This window comes from Bos grunniens, chromosome X, assembly GCF_055505025.1.
Source record: "Bos grunniens cultivar Pamir isolate PY7600 chromosome X, Bosgru_T2T1.0, whole genome shotgun sequence".
Classification (NCBI taxonomy): domain Eukaryota; kingdom Metazoa; phylum Chordata; class Mammalia; order Artiodactyla; family Bovidae; genus Bos; species Bos grunniens.
Window position 1 is genome coordinate 5,614,094 of NC_141194.1, and position 15,874 is coordinate 5,629,967.

General features: G+C 46.2%; 1 protein-coding gene across 12 annotated transcripts in view; it reads left to right on the plus strand.

The window, feature by feature from the left end:
- The window catches only part of LOC147339722 (uncharacterized), a 496,256-nt gene that overhangs the window by 357,830 nt on the left and 122,552 nt on the right, over positions 1–15,874 (plus strand). For 6 of the 12 annotated variants that reach the window (XR_015158987.1, XR_015158985.1, XR_015158988.1 and 3 more), the window contains one exon: positions 9,819–9,915. The gene's annotated coding sequence lies outside the window, so the exon portion shown is untranslated. Of the gene's footprint in view, positions 1–5,475; positions 5,627–9,818; positions 9,916–10,350; positions 10,442–15,874 lie in introns of those variants that run through there. The other 6 variants (XR_015158989.1, XR_015158990.1, XR_015158994.1 and 3 more) reach the window with 3 other exon arrangements.

Genomic DNA, 15,874 nt, shown 5'->3' on the forward strand with positions numbered 1-15,874 from the left:
TTGGATACACTTAAGTATGTCAGGAGAGGGAAATTTGTCAAGATGAAGAGACCATTCTGAATTGTAATCTATCTCATATTTGTGCAGGTGAAGATCGTAGAGCTGTATTCTTAAAAGCGTGAAACTGTTACTCGCTCAGTTGTGTCTGACTCTTTGCGACCCCAAGGTCTGTAGCCCAGCCAGACCTCTGTGGTGACTCCAATGTCCATGGGATTCTCCAGGCAAGAATACTGGAGAGCGTTGCCATTCCCTTCTCCAGGGGACCTTCCCGACCCAGGGATCGAACTTGGATCTCCTGCATTGCAGGCAGATTCTTTACCATCTGAGCCACCAAGGAAACCCCTGTATTCTTATGGGTTGTACAATTCACTCTAAGTCAAACTATGCCTCAGTCTGTAAACAGTTGAATAGATGATTTCACAGTGCGGTAAGAGTATTCCTTTGCATGGCATTGGAACCGTCCTTTCTACAAGGAGTGGAAGTTATGAGAGAAATCTCAGAGATTTTTAAGGATGTTCAAAGTCAGGCCCCTGGCAGCCTGGCTTGTTGAGGACATGAGATAAAAGTGAGACAAAGCCTCGGTTTCCTCCCGGCCCCTGCTGAGGCTCCAGAGAATACTTGTATTTTGAGGAATGTCCTTCTTTACTGTGGGGTGTTTCAGCTAACCATCAACATCTGAAAGGCCAATGGAAGTTAGAAAATTGCTCATTTGTCATTCCCTGGTGGGCTTTGGGGTTTTGTTGGCTTGTAATTATCTACTCTGGTTCATTGGTACACTCCACTCCCCCCATGCTTTGGTTCAGCATCACTGATTGGTGAGGATGAAATTCAAATGGGGTTGTGTTTTTCTGTTGTCTTCATCAAGCTGCAGTGAGTAGAAGTTCTTCTCTGTTCATTTAGATAGTTTATTATTGGATCCCCTGCATTCAAATTCCTCCTAACTCTGTAACTAGTAACCCTGACAGTAAAGTGCAACTGCTAAGGGGGTGAGAAGTTGAATTCATTTCAAGTCACACACCTGCCTTTTCTTCACTTAACGGCGTGAGGATCATGCAATAATTTTGACCTTGGCTTATGCATAGACATTCGTGTTCTGATTGTTTGTTCTCCGGGCTCCATGCCTCGATTTAAAACTGAAATGCTCTTGTAACGAAACAAAACAGGAAGGTCCTCACTAACAGAATTAAAAGGAATAATTTCCTAAAAAAAAAAAGTTCCATCTGGATTCCTGAAACATTGATCACTAAGCCAAGATGGAGAAAACGGACTGTAACAGGGGAAATGGCATGTTCCAACGTGGGATGAACTTGAACATCTGGAAGAGACGGTTGGAGGGTGGACCTCAGTAAATGACAACCTTGCCTGGTGTTCAAAAAGCACAGGCTTCTCAAACCTGCAGATGGAGGTGACCTGTGGGATTAGTGAATGTGGGAAAATTGAGTGTTATGGCCAGCTGTGGGCGTGCTCATTTTTCTTTTCTGGTAATCATTCCACCCTTTCAAAATGCTTTGTTAACCAGTGAAAGTTTAAAAGGTGTATTTTTATAACTAGATGAACATCTATGACATGCCAAGTTCAGATTTCAGTATTATTCTTCTGCTGTTGGGCAAGGCAGTGTGGTCTCTGTAGATAAAAGTTCTGAATGAATTATTTTGGAGTGAGGGGACTCCCTCATCATTCACATGCCTTCAGAGGAGAATGTAAGAGTGGGTGGTATAATTCCCTGTGGGAATTTCCTACAATGCCCTGGGTTGCCTGCCCCTTGTCTGGGACCCACAGAAGATTAATGTCCAAAAGAAATTAGCAGCTGGCATTTGGTGATTATTTCTGCCTTTTAGCTGTCAAGCCTGGCCTCTCAGTCCCATAGCAGTTATAAGACAAAAATGACTGTGAATTCAGAGAATGACCCCAGCGAGCTGGCCGAGTAGGTTCTAACAAAAGCGTTGTGTAGAAGCTTAATGGGGGTGCAGTGTGTAAGAGGTGTTCTGAAATTATATCCTTTCACCAACAGATTCTGTCAGCAAGAACTCTAGAGCATCTTTCAAAGCCATGTCCTTTTAAAAAAATTTTTTGTATTTTATATCAAAGTATAGCTGATTAACAGTGTTGTGTTTCAGAAGGACAGCGAAGGGATCCAGCCATACATATACATGTATCCATTCTCCCCCAAACTCCTTTCCTATAAAGGTTGCCACATGACATCGGGCAGAGCAAAGCCACATCCTTCTCTCGGGTCAGGTTTTCTCCTTCAGTTCTTGTCTTGTTGCAGCAATTGAAATGCCAGACAAGGACGGTTCAAGCAGGCAGGGTTTATTAAGCAAGTAGCAAACTGCACTCTCTTGAACCATGAGAGAGGACCAACCTCCCCCATCTTATGTTTCACTATTTATGTCCTTTGTTCCCTCTCCTAAGTAAGCCTAATCAATTCTGCCCCATGCAAAACAGGGCTTGGACCCTCGACCAACCAAGGAAGGGAATGCAAATAAGGCATACGCTCAAGGCCAGTCAGGGAAAGGGGCGTGTACCCTTGACCAACCAAGGAAGGGAACGCAAATAAGGCATATGATCAAGGCCATTCAGGAAAGGGGGCGTGTACCCTTGACCAATCAGCGAAAGGAATGCAAATAAGTCTTATGTTCAAGGCCAAGCAGGGAAGAGGGCTGTGTAGCCTTGACCAATCAGGGAAGGGAATGCAAATAAGGCATACCCTCAAGGCCAGTCAGGGAAGGGGGCGTGTCGGGCATGTTTTCCCTCCGAGGTCTTCACCCCGGGCTGCAGGTTCCATTCTTGGAGGGCTTTCTCGTTGCTTTGTTTGCCCTTCTTTGTGGTTCTGCTGGTCACCGTCATCTCAGATTCCTTTTTCCTTTTCTAGCTACCTAACGCTTCTATTGGAGAAAGCGATGGCACCCCACTCCAGTACTCTTGCCTGGAAAATCCCATGGACGGAGGAGCCTGGTGGGCTGCAGTCCATGGGGTCGCTAGGAGTCGGACACGACTGAGCGACTTCACTTTCCCTTTTCACTTTCATGCATTGGGGAAGGAAATGGCAGCCCACTCCAGTGTTCTTGCCTGGAGAATCCCAGGGACGGGGGACCTGGTGGGCTGCCGTCTATGGGGTCGCACAGAGTCGGACACGACTGAAGCGACTTAGCAGCAGCAGCAGCAGCAGCAGCAACGCTCCTATCCAACTTCATCTTTACCAACTAGCCCAAGGCACCCTGCAGTGGACAACTCAACAGTTTCTCTGCTTCCCCTGTTCTCATTCACTGTGCAGCAGCCCTGCTGATATTTATTTAATGACTGTGTTTAGGAAAAGCTTTTCAAGAAGATTGAGAGGCTGCAACAGAGGTTTCCTACCTATCCATGCCCCAACCCCAAACATCCATGGCCTCCTCTGGATCAGCACTGATCATCAAAATGGTACTTTTATTTTTTCCACCAGGGAAGACCCTACATTGACACATCACAGTCACCCAAAGTCCATAGTTTACCATAGGGTCCACACTTGGTTTTGTATATTCTACAAGAACCAACAAATGTATAGCAACATGTATTGTTCTGTGTTCACTGAAGAGTCCCGCAGAAAAGGAGACGGCAACCCACTGCAGTATTCTTGCCTGGGAAATCCCATGGACAGAGGAGCCTGGTGGGCTGCAGTCCATGGGGTTGCAAGGAGTCGGACAGGACTGACTGAACTACAGCAATGACAGCAATCCTTTCGTGCAATATCATGGGGTATTTTCACTGCCCCTAAACATCCTCTGTACTCTACTTTTTCATCCTTCACTCCCCACCCCGCCTTAATCAGTGCCAATCACTGATTCTGTTACCATCTCCATAGTTTTGTCTTTTCCAAAATATCCTGCGACTGGAACCATGCAGCATAGAAGCTTCTCCCATTGGCACCTTCAGTTACTGGTGTCCATTTAAATGTCCTCTATGTCCCTGGTGGTTTATTGTTGTTTGGCGACTAAGTCCTGTCTGACTCTTTGTGACCCTATGGACTGTAGCCCACCTGGCTCTTCTGTCCATGGGATTCTCCACACAGGAATACTGGAGTGGGTTGCCATGCCCTTCTCCAGGGGGTCTTCCCCATCCAAGGATTGAATCCATGTCTCCTGTGTTGGCAGGTAGACTGTTTACCACTGAGCCACCAGGGAAGCCCTCCACATCTCTTGTTGTCATTGTTCAGTCGCTCGGTCAGGTCCAACACTCTTTGCGACCCCATGGGCTGCAGTATGCCAGGCTTCCCTGCCCATCACCAACTCCTGGAGTTCACTCAAATTCATGTGCATCGAGTCAGTGATGCCATTCAACCATCTCATCCTCTGTCATCCCCTTCTCCTCCTGCCTTCAATCTTTGGCTCTTTTCTAACGAGTCAGTTCTTCACATCAGGTGGCCAAAGTATTGGAGTTTCAGCTTCAGCATCAGTCCTTCCAATGAATATTCAGGACTGATTTCCTTCAGGATTGACTGGTTTGGTCTCCTTGCAGTCTGAGGGACTCTCAAGAGTCTTCTCCAACACCACAGTTCAAAGGCATCAATTCTTCAGTGCTCAGCTTTCTTCCATGTCCCTAGTTGTCTATAAAAACATAAATCAGATTGCATAGCTCCCTTCACTTTAAAACTCCCTATTGACTTGCCCTGAAAACTTACTGTGTCTTCAGAATCTTCCAGCTGGTTTTGTGGACAAGCTCGTCCTGTCAGATGAGACCCTCACATTCCTGCCCACCACAGTGATTCCCACAATACAGACATGAGGGGGTAAAAGAAAGTACTTGGAATGCCACCACTTACAACATTCTAACCCAAACACCAAGAGTTTGTTTTCATAAGCAAGATTTATTATGCAGTGTTTTATTTATCCAGACAGCATATTGTCATATATATATTTATAAAGAATGAAACATAAGAATGAAATGAACCCTGTGGGCCCTTCCAAATGCCTATGAAGCTGAATCAACCTCCTTATTCCTCTTTTATCATCTTTTTCTGTTCCCAGCAGCAGCCACTATATTGAACCTTTGCCCTTTTTATTATCTGTTTGATAGAATTTTGTTACACGTGTTTTTGTCCCTAAGTAGCTTTCTTGTGTTAAGTTTTTCAAATCGGTTTCACATGTTAGTATTTGTTCTGCTGAGGTCAGGTCACTGAACAGCGAGATGCAACTGTTTCCAAGTTTAACAGGTTTGTGGTCACGTAGCAACTACCATCAGGAGATGGAGTGTGTTTCTGTCTCTGTTTCCTCTCTTGCTGGACTTCACTGCTTCCATGCTTCCCCTCACACCCAGGACACTGTTGGCTCATCATTCTCACCATGCTGGCTGGCCACAGTGACAAGCATCCGATTGCACTTAAAATCATGAGATCCTGGTAGCCTGTGCACCCTGAGTGTCCATGTGATACCCATGCCTTCTGCGGGCCAGGCAGCTGTCTCAGTGTCAGCTGAAGCATGTGATGACCTGTCGATTCAGGATACCCGGCACTTGGATGAAGTTTGAAGACCCCGGCCAGACCCTCCTCTGTCTTGAGACTGGCACCAGAGAAGAGGTTCCCAGGGCAGAAAGACACACACCCTCATCGTGGCCTGGTCCCGTTGCCACAGTTCCATTTATTTTCAGAGAAGTAAGTCTGTCCAGACCAGAGTTTTATGTTTTATTTTTCTTTAGTTTTTTTTTTTTTTTTTTTTCCCCAAACTCTTCTGGGTAGCAGTGAGTATTTTCATGTTCTGGGGCCATCTTCCTAAAACAGGTCTGTCTCCACATTTATCAAAGTATAGGGAGGTTTCCCTTTTTCCCTTTCAGCTCAGCAAACAGACCTCTATTATTCTTTTAAACCTTTTGAAGAAGCTAGTAGCCAAGGCTGTCCTTAAAACACCCCCTTTATTTTCTGGCTTAAGAGCACAACCGCCTTCTCCAAGCTCTTTTTCTGTTGCCCCCGGAGAGACCTCCATTCTCTAAGAATGTAGGTGACTGGCGTGTTGCCTGAAGACTTCCCAGTGACTAGCTATACCCATACTGGGTGTTCTTCTCAAAATCACAAACTCATGGTCCAGTCTATCCTGGAAAATATCTGGGAGGAGCATCTTTCCATTCAGACATTCTTTGCTTAAACATAACCTAAAAAGTCAGCATCTAAATAAAGATTATCTGGGGAGAGAGAAAGCAGGATCCAGGCTCTTGGTTTAAAAATCTCTCTTTCTCAGTCTGCCAAGCCTACCTGGTACCAAAAAAATGTATGTCTTTTAAAATTTTTATTATTTTATTTTTTAACACCTAAAAAACATTTGGTATTGGAGTATAGCTAGTTAACAATGTTGTGACAGATTCAGGTGAGCAAAGAAGGGTCTCAGCCATACATATCCGTTGTCCCCCAAACTTCCCTCCCATCCAGGCTGCCACATGACATTGAGCAGAGTTCCCTGTGCTGGACAGCAGGTCCTTGCTGGTTCTCCATGTTACATACAGCAGTGTGTGCATGTCCATCCCAAGTTCCCTGACTATCCCTTCCCCCATCCTTCCCCCTGGTGACCATAAGGTTATTACAGAGTATTGAGCAGAGTTCCCTGTGCTATCTAGCAGGTCCTTGTGGGTTCTCCATGTTAAATATAGCAGTGTGTCCATGTCCATCCCAAACTCCCTAACTATCCCTTCTCCCCGTCCTTCCCCCTGGCAACAATGAGTTCATTCTCTGACAGTCTGTTCCTGTTTTGCAAATTCATCTGTATAATTTCTTTTTAGATTCCACAGATAAGGAATGTCATATGATATTTCTCAACCTACTCAGTCATTAAAACGGATAAAATGACACCATTTGCAGCAACACAGACGGACCTAGAGATTGCCACACTGAGTGACAATCCTCTGTAAGAACCTTATGGTCACCAGGGCGAAGGATCGGGGAAGGGATAGTCAGGGAGTCTGGGATGGACATGGACACACAGCTGTATTTAACATGGAGAACCCGCAAGGACCTGCTGTCCAGCACAGGGAACTCTGCTGGATGTTACAAGCCAGCCTGGATGGGAGGGAGTTTGGGGGAGAAGGGATACATGTATATGTATGGCTGAGTCCCTTCAGTGTCCACCTGAAACCATCACAGGATTGTTAATGGGCTATACCCGAATACAACATAAAAAGTTTAGAAAAAATAGGAAAAAAGAGATCATTTGTGTCTCATATATGTTATTTGTTTGGGCTTCCCTGATAGCTCAGTTGGTAAAGAATCCACCTGCAATGCAGACAACCCCGGTATGATTCCTGGGTCTGGAAGATCCCCTGGAGAAGGGATGGGCTACCGACTCCAGTATTCTTGGGCTTCCCTTGTGAGTCACCTGGTACAGAATCTGCCTGCCATGCGGGAGACCTGGGTTTGATCCCTGGGTTGGGAAGATCCCCCTGGAGAAGGGAACGGCTACCCACTCCAGTATTCTGGCCTGGCCAATTTCATGGTGTATATAGTCCATGGGGTCGCAGAGAGTCAGACACGAGTGAGTGACTTTCACAGAGACGATTACTGATTCTGCCTATCAGCATTTTTTTTTTCCATTAGAGAAATATTCTTAGGAATTTAGGCTACTTGATCCATATGAAAGAAAGTAAAAGTGTTAGCTGCTCAGTCATGTAGCTCTTTTTGACCGCATAGACTGTAGCTCACCAAGGTCCTCTGTCCATGGAATTCTCCAGGTGAGAATACCAGTGTGGGTTACCATTCCCTTCTCCAGGGGAATCTTCCTGGTCCATGGGTTGAACCTGGGTCTCCTGCATTGCAGGCAGATTCTGTAATGTCTGAGCCACCAGGGAATCCTGCTTGGTACAGAGTTTTGTTTAACTCATAAAAGCGTAACGCTGCCTGGTCGAGTTGCTTTTCTCGCTTTAACACCTATTTGATGACCGTGGAAAATATTTCTCTGTAAATGGAATCTCTGCCTTCAGTCTTCCCTCCTTCCAGGGCAGCTAGTCCAGCAGCTTCCCACCCTGTGCTGACCTGTACCCATGCCTAGCACACAGACACACACCCACGCACACCCAGCCGCCCATTTCATGTCACCTCAGTACATCAGACTAATGCAGGAGTGTGGGGCAGGGTGGGACCACAAGCTTTCATCTCCCCCACCCTGGCTCCTGGAAAGGCACCTCAGGCTGTTTGACCAGGACGTGGTTGCCATGACTGTCTTCAACAGGGAACCGTCAGAGAGGTGACCATTAATGTGACCATTCAGTTCAGTTCAGTCACTCAGTCATGTCCAACTCTTTGCGACCCCATGAACCACAGCACACCAGGCCTCCCTGTCCATCACCAACTCCCAGAGTCCACCCAGACCCATGTCCATTGAGTCGGTGACATCATCCAACCGTCTCATCCTCTATCGTCCCCTTCTCCTCCTGCCTTCAATCTTTCCCAGCATCGGGGTCTTTTCTAATGAGTCAGCTCTTTGCATCAGGTAGCCAAAGTATTGGAGTTTCAGCTTCAACATCAATCCTTCCAATGAACACCCAGGACTGATCTCCTTTAGAATGTAGTGGTTGGATCTCCTTGCAGTCCAAGGGACTCTCAAGAGTCTTCTCCAACACCACACAGTTCAAAAGCATCAATTCTTTGGCCCTCAGCTTTCTTTGTAGTCCAATTCTCACATCCATACATGACCACTGGAAAAACCATAGCCTTGACCAGATGGACCCTTGTTGGCAAAGTAATGGCTCTGCTTTTTAATATGCTGTCTAGGTTGGTCATAACTTTCCTTCCAAGGAGTAAGCGTCTTTTAATTTCATGACTGCAATCACCATCTGCAGTGATTTTCATATATATATATATATATATATATATATATATATATATATATATATTCATGGGCTTCCCTGGTGGCTCAGCTGGCAAAGAATCTGCCTGCAATGTGGGAAACCTGGGTTCGATTGTGGGTTGGGAAGATCCCATGGAGAAGGGAAAGGCTACCCACTCCAGTGTTCTGGCCTGGAGAATTCCTTGGACTGTATATATAGTCCATGGGGTCGCAGAGAGTCAGACACAACTGAGTGACTTTCACTTTCATGTATATATTCATGGTGGCTCAGATGGTAAAGAATCGGTCTCCAGTGCGGGAGACTCAGGTTCGATCTCTGGGTGGGGAAGATCCCCTCGAGGAGGAAATGTCAACCCACTCCAGTATTCTTGCCTGGAGGATCCCATGGACAGAGGAGCCTGGCAGGCTACAGTTCATGGGGTTGCAGAGTCGGACAGAACTGAGCAACTAACACTTTTATATGTAACCTCCTACCGGCGTTACACCCCTGGTAGGATATGGTTCTCTCTCCAGGCTCCCAAGTCTGGTTGGGATTTTTTCCTGGCACCCCCCCCCCCAACTCCGTCCTGAGCAAAGGAAGTTCTTAAGGGAGAACTCTAGTCTATCATCTGGAGAGGAAGCCGTCCGTTGGTCCCCACAGACGTCTCCCCACCTCTTCCACGCAATTTATCACCACTTGAGACCACGTTCACCCGGGAAGCTAGCTCCCTCACTATTTCTTATTATCCTTCTGGCAGGTTCAGGACATTTCCTGCTGGGCAAGCAGATCAAATCCTACATATGTGTTCATTTGGGTCAGCAGAATCCATCTCATGCTCAGAAAATAGCCTAAAATTCTATTTTTTTTCCCTCATGCTCAGAAAATAGCCTAAAATTCTATTTTTTTTTTTCATTGTATAGCCTCTCTGTGTTATAACTTTGGGCTTCAAAATGAAATAAAAAAGCACAGAATCTCTTCTACTAACTCGTAATGGTTGTCCCCAGATTTTGCTTACATTTATATTTTTGTCATTTCAGGGCTTCCCTGGTGGCTCAGATGGTAAAGCAACTGCCTGCAATGCGGGAGACCGGGGTTCGATTCTTGGCTCAGGAAGATCCCCTGGAGAAGGAAATGGTAAGGTCTGGCCCTGGACCAGAGCATCATTTAAAAATAGGGTGGCCTGAGTCACAGTGAAGGAGGGTTGGGACAAGGAGGTGTGAGGATCCACTCTTGAGACATAGGACTCCTAACCCCAGTGAGTGTCCACACCTTCACAGAGAAGTCAGCTCAGTGAAGTCCTGATTAATCTGAGTGAATTCAGCTCAGTGAAATAACAGATGACTGGTTAATTGAAAGGAATTTCAGAATACAGAAATGTTCACACCCAGGCAGGAGGGTTACAGGCTGAGTGCAGACAGGAATCAGGATCCCCGAGAGTCTGGGCAAATGTGTGCATACAATCTGAAGTACCTAATCAGAGTGGACATGGAACACCAGACTGGTTCCAAATAGGAAAAGGAGGACATCAACGCTGTATATTTTCACCTTACTTATTTAACTTATATGCAGAATACATCATGAGAAATGCTGGGAATCAAGATTGCTGGGAGAAATATCAATAACCTCAGATATGCAGATGATACCATCCTTATGGCAGAAAGTGAAGAAGAACTAAAGAGCCTCTTGATGAAAGTGAAAGAGGAGATGAAAAAGTTGGCTTAAAACTCAACATTCAGAAGACGAAGATCATGGCATCTGGTCCCATCACTTCATGGCGAATAGATGGAGAAACAATGGAAAGAGTAGCAGACTTTATTTTTGAGGGCTCCAAAATCACTGCAGATGGTGAGTGAAGCCATGAAATAAAAAGACGCTTGCTCCTTGAAAGAAAAGTTATGACCAACCTAGACAGCATATTAAAAAGCAGAGACATTACTGTGTCAACAAAGGTCCATCTAGTCAAGGCTATGGTTTTTCCAGTGGTCAGGTATGGATGTGAGAGTTAGACTATAAGGAAAGCTGAGGGCTGAAGAATTGATGCTTTTGAACTGTGGTGTTGGAGAAGACTCTTGAGAGTCCCTTGGACCGCAAGGAGATCCAACAAATCCATTCTGAAGGAGATCAGCCCTGGGATTTCTTTGGATGGAATGATGCTAAAGCTGAAACTCCAATACTTTGGCCACCTCATGCGAAGAGTTGATTCATTGAAGCCCCTGATGCTGGGAGGGATTGGGGGCATGAGGAGAAGGGGATGACAGAGGATGAGATGGCTGGATGGCATCACTGACTCGATGGACGTGAGTTCGAGTGAACTCCAGGAGTTGGTGATGGACAGCGAGGCCTGGCGTGCTGCGATTCATGGGGTCGCGAAGAGTCGGACACGACTGAGCGACTAAACTGAACTGAATCTTCAGTTCCAGGGCCGGTTTGTTTTTCATTTCCTCGAGGCCAGTTCTTGGAATTGTGGTACCGTATGTCATGGCTACAGTCCGATCATCATGTAGTTAACTTCTTCCCCCTGGTGACACTTTGATTATCTACAAGACAGCTCACAGGGTTTGGCTCAGGACTTTCAAGACTTTCAGTTCTTTTCAAGGGCTACGACTATGCTTTAAGTCGACATTCTACATGCTCAGTTGTGTCTGACTCTGCGACCCCATGGACTGTAACACCACAAGGTTCCTCTGTCCATGGGATTCTCCAGGCAAGAATCCTGGAGCAAGTTACCATTTCCTCCTCCAGGGGGTCTTCCTGACCCAGGGATCTTCCTGACCCAGGGATCGAACCTGCGTCTCCTGCATTGGCAGGCAGATGCTTTACCAGCAAACCTCCTGGGGAAGCCTGACCGTGCTTCATGGAGTACATTATTATTATTTTCATCTCCTTTGATTGTTTGAGTCAGACTGCACTTCTGAACTCCGTTCCTCTTGGAGGGAGGAGGTAGATGACGATGGCTTGGGATCTCTCTCTGCCTGATCTCTTACACCTGCCTGTGGATCTACTGTTTCCTCGACATAAAAGATGCAGTAAAAGGTACTCCGTTAGAGGAAGGCAGAGAGACAGCAGGGAGAAGCATGGGAGACACAGAAAAGCACCCGCAAGTGTCTGCAGAGGTCAGGCAGGCACAGGACGTGGATGCAATGTTTGGGGTCTGAGGACTACATCACACTGAAGGGAGATTGGAAAACTGTGTCTTTGTGAGGATGGAGATCAAATAGCAAGGCCGTGATTATGACAGCTGAAAGCAGTGTCTCCAGGGTTTCCCCACCCTCGGCCCAGACAGACACACACACACACAGACAGTATCCGCACCAGATTGAATAGAGAGGACCAGCGGAAAAGGGAACCCCGCGTCTCCCGGGTCGCTTCCTTTGAACAACCACACACGCGGAAATCTGGCTTCTGAACTGATCAAAACCCAAGTTCAAGGCTCCGGCTTGCTGCCTCTTTGGAAAAGCCAACCCTTGGGTCGAGACGCTAATGAAGTTTTATTTTAAATCATGAAAAACAGAGTGGGGTGGGGAAGGAGAAAAAGGAGACTGTCACCGTAGACTAATTTATATTCAGTGATATTTCACAGCCCAGCGGCGCTGCGATTCTCCCACGCCAGGAGGTCTGGCACGTTTGATCTTCTTTTCCTGAAGAGCTTCTCTTTGTAAAGGACAGCGGAGTGCTGGGGAGCCTGGGTCCGCCCTCTGCCCCCGACTCTGTGCCTTGTCGTCATCCCACACACGGGCTTCGAGAACAGGCTCTCTTTCTAACAGGATGCTTTTTTGAGATTTGGCCGTGGTTTCCGTAGCATCATCCCCTGTACTCGCTGCTCAGTTTGTGGTCCCCACGTCTGTTCCTGCGCTCCGCAGTCACACGGCCTCTCTCAGTTTTCCCCTTTTCCGTCGGATGAATGTTTTCATCCCCTAGAGACGTGTGCCCGAGAGAACCAAGAGCACATGGACACAGGAGACTCACAGAAGAAGGTCCACAGATGTGCTCTTCATGGATGGAAGATAAAATAAGCCACAGATGCATGAGATTGATGCAGGGAGCATCCTTGGTCAAGAGACAGGCGGCACTTGGAGGGCAATGGGCAGAAAGGGTGGGGCGGGGGTCCAGAAGATGAGCTCAGTGTCGGGAAGTGTTTTACTCTGAGCAGGCTCAGTTCAGATGCTGGGTAATCTCCCGTCCCCCTCCTCAGTCTGCAGGCTGAGGTTGTCTTGGTGTGTGTATACATGTGCTCAGATGTGTCTGATTCTCTGTGACCCCATGGACTGTAGCCTGCCAGGCTCCTCTGTCCATGGTATTCTCTAGTCAAGAATACTGGAGTTGTTTGCCATGCCCTAAACCCAGGGGAATCTTCTAGACTCAGAATACTCAAGAATACTGGAGTGGGTTATCATTTCCTCTTTCCAGGGGACCTTCACAGTCCAGGGATTGAACCCACATCTCCTGCATCTCCTGCACTGCAGGCTGGATTCTTTACCACCAAGCCTCTTGGGAATCCCTAAGATTGTCTATAAAGCACCAATATTCCTGGTGTCAAGAGCGCTCAGTTCTATCAACGCATGTGGCTGGATTAACAAAGATTGAAACAAGCTGGCTTGACTTTCTATGGTTAAGTTGCAGTCCATTGTACATGATTTGGCTTCAAAGAAGTTCCCCGCTTCCATGAGTATCAGACAATAGGTGTGTTAAGAGAAGCTGTGAAATTTAATGGAGATGGCATCGGGTGGATGTCATAATACCTAGATGTTCCCCGTGTCACTGTCTAGCAAGCTGAGTCAACTCGATAAATCCCTTCACTTTGTCCCTGCTCTTTCTACTAGAAAATAACGGTTTTGGATTGCATGGCTCTCAGATTCTCTAAGCTCCAAAAACCTAGAGTATGAAATTCTCTCATTCTGTAAATCAGTAGTTTTGTATCTTTGCATTTCACTGTTGGTCCTGATGTTTCTAGAAGACTGTCCCCAAGACTGACTGGCTTTGCTATTCACAATTACACGCTTCACGCCGAACTATCATGTGGCTGCCTTCACACACATGTGTGAGCCTTTCTCCAAGTCCTGGTCTCTTTCCATGAATCAAAGCTAGAAGGGGATGCTGGCATCTGACCTCAAAGGGTGCCTTCCAGCTGCAGCTGCACATGAAGACGAACTCTGATAGGTCAGCTGCTGAACGCCCTGTGCTGGTGGTTTAGGTTGGGTGTAGAACGCTGAAGAATTGATGCTTTTGAACTATGGTGTTGGAGAAGACTCTCGAGAGTCCCCTGGACTGCAAGGAGATCCAACCAGTCCATCCTAAAGGAAATAGGTCCTGAATATTCATTGGAAGGACTGATGCTGAAGCTGAAGCGCCAATACTTTGGCCACCTGATGCGAAGAGCTGACTTATTGGAAAAGACCCTGATGCTGGGAAAGGTTGAGGGCAGGAGGAGAAGGGGATGACAGAATGAGATGGTTGGATGGCATCACCTACTTGATGGACATGAGTTTGAGCAAGCTCCGGGAATTGGTGATGGACAGGGAAGCCTGGAGTGCTGTGGTCCATGGGGTCGCAAAGAGTCAGACATGACTGAGTGAACTGAAGTGTTCAAGGATTCTGTAGTAAAATCATGTTTTTGCTACACTCACTTCAGGCACGTTTATAGTGTCAGTATTGCTCACCTATGCAATATTATGTCTGTATAAATAAAACTTCAACCAGAGAAGCAGAAATCCTAGCATAGACAGCTTATAGGTACAGGTGTAGGTATGTAGATACGATATGTAATTATATATAATATATAATGTTTGTATAGATACAGATGGACAGATATGTATAATATCTTACGTATCTATCGGTTTATATTAAGAATATAGATTATTATCATATACTATAGATATTAATTATTTATGGATTATTGATAATTTATAGATACAGATATGGACAGAGGTAGATATCTATGGATCAGTATTTATCATCTATCTAGACGATAGATAGATAGATGTTGACATTTATCTACCTGTCCACCGTTCTGTCTGAATCTATGTGTGTTTGTTAGTTGCTCACTCATGTCTGATTCTTTGTGACCCCATGGACTGTAGCCCACCATGTTCCTCTGTCCATGGGATTCTCCAGGCGAGAATACTAGAGTGGGTTGTCAGTTCCTGTGACCCCATGTACTGTAGCCCACCAGGATCCTCCGTCCATGGGATTCTCCAGGCAAGAATACTGGAGTGGGTAGCCTTTCCCTTCTCCAGGGGATCCTCCCAACCCAGGGATCAAACCCAGGTCTCCCGCATGGCAGGCAGATTCTTCACCATCTGAACCACCTAGGAAGCCCTATATCTAGTGCTGAATGAACAGGGCCAACATCAAGAGAAAAGATAACCTCCAGGGCCCAGCACCACTCTCGATTGTTTGCTCAGTCATGTCTGACTCTTTGTGACTCCTTGGACTGCAGCTCGCCAAGCTCCCCTGGCCTTCACAATCCTCAACTGAAGCAATGAGTGAGTGTCATAGAGCATATTAAAAATTGGACATGTGAACCATCTTCTCAAACAATTTCCTACAAGTGATGCTTTTTGAAACGTGTGTGTACATTGTCCTACAGAATCCAGGTTTAGAAAAGGGCCTTAAATGTCCTCATCGTCTTCATGGTATCATGTGACATGGAACCAGGCTGTTTCATCACTGTAGATCTACAGTTCCGAGAGCTTAGCCCTCTTCAAAGTGTGTCAGAACACCCGTCTTTTAATTAGCTTGATCAGGGTAGCAGTATATTCGTTCAGCGGGCTGCTATCTCAGCACACAGGTTGCTGTATGAGAAACATTTTGCAAAGACTTTCCAGAATTTGCACAGGTCTGTAGAGTAATACAGTCAGGGTTGCTAATAGCCTATGTCACCAAGAGCAGAGACAATATTGGAACTGAAATGAAAAAGCTGATTTTCTTCACCCAAGAGTTCTGTAGAAAAATTTTACAGGAGACTCAGGCTATGCTGCGAATTTTTGTGGGGGCTCTGTTGAATCAGAATTCACTTGCTCTTCTCCAAGGCTCACGTCTCCTCATTACTTGCAATAGCTCAGCCCGATCCTTGCTTGTAAAGCGAGCCTTACAA